Genomic DNA, 6999 nt, shown 5'->3' with positions numbered 1-6999 from the left:
GCCACTGCCTGGGTCTTTCCGCTCCATGCCCTCTGGGGACACACTGGTCAGGTCTCCGCTGCATGACAGTGGGGGGTGGGGCGTGGTCCTGGGTGGCCCTGGAAAAGGGGGTCTGGAGGAAGCAGAGAGCCCCTGCTCACCACCTCTGCCCCCACCCCCCCAGGCTACCCTGTATTTGTGGTCATCCGTGCAGCCACAGCTCAAAGCCAGGGAGCGACCCCGGGGACAGCTGGTCCTGCCCGCAGCCTTAGCTGTCCTGTGTCCAAGCTGCTGCTGAGCACAGCCAGGCCTGGCTGCCGGTGGTTCCTATCCCATGGCAGGGCTGGAGCAGCAGGTGCCGGCTGGGCCCATCTTCCGCCATCAGGGGCTGAGGGCGGCCACCAGTGCCCAGTATGGGCAGGGCCCGGCAGGCTTGAGGCCAGGGCTGAAGAAAACAAGGAAGGAGCTTCGTGGGGATGCACACCCTGTGGCTGCCTCCAGCTGCTTCCGGGGCGTTCCTCGTGGCCCCAGGGAGAGGGAGAAGTCCAGGTGCCAGTTAAACTCCAGACGTCGCCTGCGTGCCTGGACTTGGGACGCGTGCCCCTTGAAAGCGACTTCGCGGAGTCATGATTGTGGTGTCTGCTTCCGTGAGAGAAGTTGCCACCCCTGGAGTGCAGGGCCGCCCTCAGGGCCCCCACAGGCCCCACACTGTGTCACTTAGAAAGCACTTTCGTGTCACCTACAGTCCTGAGCTCACAGCCCCGGGGCAGCTACACACCCTTTACCTGTCCCCCCTCAGTCTCCCCCAGCGGGACCCCGCCCCACAGTCCTGGAGCTGACTGGAGCAGGCGAGGACTGGAGGGAGGGCTCCTGTGTGCTTCCAGGGTCCTGTTCCACGCCCACAACCAAAACCCAAAGACGCCCTGAACAAGCCCAGGGCAGACGCGGGGCAGCAGACGGCCAGGCTCCAAGGCAGGCCAGGGAGGATGGCTGGGGGCCACCCTGCGGCCACACCCACGTCCTTGCCTCGACTAAATGAACACAGCGGCCATGAGCAGCAGGAAGGAATCGGCGCTGCTTGTGTGGGGCGGAGGATTGGAGTCCTCCCGTCCTCGCGTGTGGAGGTGGTGTTTATTGATGAGAAAGCGACAGTAGGGAAATGAGCGAAGAGCGCAGCGACACTCGGAGAGCAGGAAGCCAGGCGGCCGCGGGGCCCCTTTGGGCGTCAAGGGGGAGCAGCCGTGAGTGTGGCCGCCTTGGTGTTGCTTTGGCACGAGTTTCCAAGGCTGCTCACACCCTGTGCTGTGAGTGCGACCTGTGCGGCCCCAGGAAGCAGTCTGGTAGAAGTTGTTAAAATAAACAAGACTGAGAAGCTCACATGCCCGTGCAGCCAGCTGCCTCCCTGTGGCACCTTCTGGGAGGGTGTCCACCATCTGTGCACTGCCCACTTGTAAGGGTGTGGCCAGGGCTGGTGCTGAGCCGCCCTGGGGAGGAAGCGTCTCTGGCCTGCCCGGCGGGTGCTGTCTGCCAGTGGAGTGGTGAAGTCACACTGCACGTTGACAGACGGCCCTGTCCACACACCTCTGCCATCACCCAGGCCTCCCGGCAGCAAGGGCAGAGGCTGCCCCCGCTGGCCGCCTCCCCACTGCTCTCCTCCGAGCCAGTCACAGGCTCCTCGTGGACACCCTGGCCTGCACGTCCAGGCTTACCCACTCGACCCCAGACGGCTACCCCAGCAGCTCCCTGGCTGGAGTTGGGCCTCCCCACTGCTCTCCTCCGAGCCAGTCACAGGCTCCTCGTGGACACGCTGGCCTGCACGTCCAGGCTTACCCACTCGACCCCAGACGGCTACCCCAGCAGCTCCCTGGCTGGAGTTGGGCCTCCCCACTGCTCTCCTCCGAGCCAGTCATAGGCTCCTCGTGGACACGCTGGCCTGCACGTCCAGGCTTACCCACTCGACCCCAGACGGCTACCCCAGCAGCTCCCTGGCTGGAGTTGGGCCTGGCAGAGCAAGCCGCCCCTGGGAGGACAACAGAGGTGGGGGGACATCTATCGGGGTGGGGCAGGGTCAAGGCCACCCTGTGGTTCCTGTTCTGTGAAATAAAGCAAAAACTGTCTGCGGAACTCAGCACGTGGATGAGCTACAGATGGGCGGCACTGTGGCAGCCTCCACTCCCTGCTGTCCCTGTCACTGTCGGCCTTGCTATGCGGCAGGGGAGATGCAGGTGGTGTGATGTCCCCCAAGGGCTCCCTGCCTGCCCAGGCGCCAGCCCTTCTCCCCCTGCCGTCTTCCATGGCTCTGTGTCTTCTGCCACCCTTGCTTCTTCTGGACCTCAGCGCTGAGTAGGGGAGTCCAGTGAGTTGGAAATCCCCCATAAAGGTGTTAGGAGCCCGTGGCCACTTGCCCAGCAGAGCGTGTCCTCTCCCAAACTCATGCCCAAAGAAGGGTGCCTTCGTGGCGACCTGGCCCCATCTTGCCCACCTCCAGCGCACACACATGGCCAGACCAGTCGCTGTCCAGAAGGTACAGGAAGGAAACTGGCCTTGGCCTCACAGCCCGCTGAGGCTGCAACAGGAACACCAACACCCCATAGGGCAGAAGCAAGACAAAGAACTGCAGCCAGAATCCCCCGGCACCCGCCGAGCCATGGGGATTGGCCCTTGGCGGATGCCCGGAGAAGGCGCAGCTGCTGGGCGGCTTGGTAGGGCCTTGAAGCTGCAGCTACGGAAGTGCCGAGGGGACCACGGGCGCAGGTGTTAGAGCGGCAGGACCACGCGGGAATTTAGGACTGGGAGTGGATGAGCACGTGCTGCCGTGAGACACGCGTGCCCCACGTCAGAGTCCCTGGTTCAGGTCTCAGTCCCCGTCCTGTCCAGCTCCCTGCCACACCCCTGGGAGGCAGCAGGTGGTGATCCACCCAGGGGGAAGAGCCGGGCGGAGCTCTTGGCCCCTGGGTTTGGCCTGGCCAGCCCTGGCTACTGCAGGCCTTGGGGAGTGGACCAGCAGATGGAAGGTTGGTCTTTGTGTGTGCCTCTCCCTCTCTGTCACTCTTTGAATTATTATTGTCTCAAAAAACAAACCTCTCAAGTCTTGTAAAAGATACGAACCCATAGACTCAAGCAGTGACAGCCTCGCCCAGACGCAGGACCGGAGAAAGCAGCCAGAGCGGACGCCCTTCCCCGGGAGCCTGCGATCCGGCGGGCAGGGCTGCCCTCACGTGTCCTCTCATCAGGACACAGGTCACACTTGGTGAGGGGTCACCCCAACTACCTCGTTTTACCTTAATGACTTTTTCTAAAAGATTGATTTGAAAAGTAGAGCAACAGAGAGCGAGCTTCCATCATCTCGTTCACTCCCTTAATGACCATAATAGCCGGGGCTGGGCCAAGGCCAAAACCAGGAGCCAGGATCTCCATCCGGGCACAGGGGCCATCTGCCACTGCCTTCCCATGTGCACGTGGCAAGGGGAGCTGGATGGGAAGTAGACCAGCTGGGGCTCAAACCAGCGCTCTGATATGGGACACTGGCGTCACAGGCAGCAGCTCAACCTGCTGAGCCCCGGTGTCGGCCCCTGACGATCTCTTAAACCATTTCAAAACACAAGACAGGACTTGGGTGCAGCGGGTAAAATGCCACTGGGGACATCGGGGTCCCAGCGTGCGTGCCTCTGTTTCCATCTTGCTGCTGAGGCACACCCTGGGGGCAACAGTGGGGCCTCAGATACTCGGCTCCTGCCGCCGATGTGGGAGACCCAGACTGGGTTCCTGGCTCCCAGCTTCAGCCTGGAAGATGTGTGTGTGTGTCTCTCTGATTTTCAAATGAAATGAAAATATATTTCTAAAAATTTTTTTAAAATATTTCTAAAAAAATTAAAATAGCCCCATTTTGTGGTTCTGGGGGTAGGTCTTCCACACGGGGTGCAGCTGGATCTCCCAAAAAGCCCTGTGCCAGAGGGTGCCGCGGCACAGAGCAGCCTCCAGGTCAGCGCCCGGCAAACGCCCCCCAGGACGAGGTGGAGGGCACGCCGGCTCGGCGAGCTCAGACCCGTGCTGGCACAGCTGCTGCGGGAGGCTCTGCAGGAGGAAAGGAGACGCCAGCAAGAAACCGCGGATGCCACAGACGCTGTGAGGGCTCTGAGCACACCGTGACCTACAGGCGCCGAGGCTCCCCACTCCAGGTAAAGCCATGCGTTGCTGGTAACCGTGGACAAGGGCCCTGGAGCCAGCACTGGAAACACCCTAAGAAGAAATGTGATGGGGCCCACAACTGACAAACCAGCACGGACACTCAGAAACACACAAGTTTTCAAAAGGAAACGGGGAAGGGGAGCAAAAATAAATAAACAAATGAGTAAAACCCAAAGAATAAAATCCTGGGCCTGAGTTCAAAGGTGTCAGTAATGACATTAGGCGTGAAAGGCCTCCACACAGAAGCTGAGACTGCGGGAAGTACCAGGGCGAACAGGGGGCGCATGATGGGTGGTGTTTTGGTTGAACCAAGATGCCAGCTCAATGCTGTCTGTCCTGCTTCCCGTCCAGCTTCTAACGCGCCTGGGAAGGCAGCAGAAGATGGCCCAATGCCTGGGTCCCTGCGCCCGTGTGGGAGACGCGAGTGGAGCGCCTGGCTGCTGGCCTCAGCCTGCCTTACACCCAGCTGCTGTGGCCACTGGGGAATGAACCAGCATGAGGAGGATTCTGTCTCTCTCATGCCCTGTCTTCCCAACTACATATATTTACAAGAAAATCACTTCCCATAGAATGACAGACAGATTATAAGTGGAAAGATGGAAACATTTACACCACGCATTTACTAGAGGAAAGCAGGAGTGGCTATGTTGATAACACGAAGGAACGTCAACGTCACCCCAAATACCAGACTCCAAAGGAGCATAAGTGCGTGGGCGTTGAGCACGGGGCTCCAAGGACACTCACGATGGTGATTAGGGCGCCCGGGAGTGTGGGGGGCCCTGTGAGTGGGCCGCGGAGGCTCACGGCTGCCACGGGCTGTTGCACACGAGAACAGAACTCCATGCGCCAGCCTCACCCTCACACCTCTGCAGGAGGGCCCTCCAAGGACACCTGACTCCGTGCCATCAGGGTCCAGAGAAGTGACTCCAACAGCTTTCACAACAGGCGAGAAAACGGGACTGGAATTACTCATCCAGAAGGCTTCGCAGGGAGCTGGCGCTGCGGCGTAACGGGTGAGGCCGCTGCCTGCGACACCAGCATCGATGTGGGTGCTGATTCAGGTCCCGGCTGCTCCACTTCCCGTCCAGCTCCCTGCTGTGGCTTGGGAGAAGCAGTGGAAGATGACCCAAGCCCTTGGGTCCCTGCACCCGCGTGGGAGACCCAGAAGACGCTCAAGGCTCCTGGCTTCGGCTTGGCCAGCCCTGGTTGTTGTGGGCATTTGGAGACGGCTTGGCCAGCCCTGGTTGTTGTGGGCATTTGGAGAGTGAACCAGTGGATGGAAGACTTCTCCCCCCTCAACCCATCACTCTGCCTTTCAAATAAATAAATTTTTAAAGATTTTCTTATTTTATTTGAAATGCAGAGTTAAAGAGAAAGAGTGAGAGAGGAGAAAGAGAGAGGTCTTCCATGCACTGGGTCACTCCCCAAATGGCCACAACAGCCAGAGCTGTGCCGATCTGAAGCCAGGAGCCAGGAGCTCCATCCAGGTCTCCCACGTGGGTGCAGGGGCCCAAGGACTTGGGCCGTCTTCTGCTACTTTCCCAGTGCATAGCAGAGAGCTGGATCAGAAGAGGAGCAGCCGGGACTGGAACCAGTGCTCATATGGGATGGCGGCGCTGCAGGCAGCAGCTTTACCACTACGCCACAGCACTGACCCCCTAAGAACTTTTTATAAAAGAACACATAAGCTCAATCTGGTGCAAAACAAAATTCTGATGTCTATGCCTACTTGGTTCACAATACACATTTTCCATGAACTTCTCAAAGATGCCCTGTGTGCGACTGGAAATCCACTTGCAAGGAAAATTAAACTTAGCCTAAACTTCACCTCACACAGAGATGAACTCAGAAGGGGCGGCCCTCTGAATGACCCACACAAAGCCCCCCCCCCGCCCCCCCCCCCGGCAGAGTCGCGGCCCCTGGGCGCCAGCAGCCGGGAGCTCAGCCCCTCGGCAGTGAGGCTCTGCTCTGCGAAATGCGAGACAGCAGCACTAGCAGCCCAGCTCAGGATGGGAGGTAGGCGGTGCCCCACCAAGGCGTCCCACCACAGCGTCCCACCAAGATGTCCCACCATGGCTTCTCACCATGGCATCTCACCACATCCCACCACGGCGTCCCACCATGGCATCTCACCACATCCCACCACGGCGTCCCACCACAGAGTCCCACCACAGCATCCCACCACGGCGTCCCACCAAGATGTCCTACCATGGCATCTCACCACATCCCACCACGGCGTCCCACCACAGCGTCCCACCAAGGCGTCCCACCACAGCATCCCACCAAGGCGTCCCACCACGGCGTCCCACCACGGTATCCCACCAAGGCGTCCCACCACAGCGTCCCACCAAGGCGTCCCACCACGGCGTCCCACCACAGCATCCCACCAGAGTCCCACCATAGCGTCCCATCATGGTGTCCCACCAGGGCGTCCCGCTTCTCTCCTCCAGGGGCTGGGGGCCTGGGCTGGGCTCTGGGAACCCTGTCCTCAGTGCTGCTCCCCAGGTGCGCACGAGCAGGAAGCCAGGGTCGGAGCAGAGCAGGAAGCCAGGGTCGGAGCGGAGCGGGGGGCCAGGGTCGGAGCGGAGCGGGGGGCCAGGGTCGGAGCGGAGCGGGGGGCCAGGGTCGGAGCGGAGCGGGGAGCCAGGGTCCGGAGCGGAGCGGGGCTGCACCCGGCCCTCTGAGGAGCAGGAGCTCAACCCCAGTCCAGTGCCCTCCAGGAAATGCATATGAATCAATTAAAAAAAAAAAAAACCGCAGTGACACCATCGCTGGCAGGACTGAGGGCCCGCCCAGCCCTGTCTGCTAGCTCACCTGACCCTGACCTGGGCG

Source organism: Oryctolagus cuniculus, chromosome 1 (genome assembly GCF_051225735.1).
Source record: "Oryctolagus cuniculus isolate XC-2025 breed Fujian yellow rabbit chromosome 1, ASM5122573v1, whole genome shotgun sequence".
Taxonomy (NCBI): Eukaryota; Metazoa; Chordata; class Mammalia; order Lagomorpha; family Leporidae; genus Oryctolagus; species Oryctolagus cuniculus.
This window is presented reverse-complemented; position numbering follows the sequence as displayed.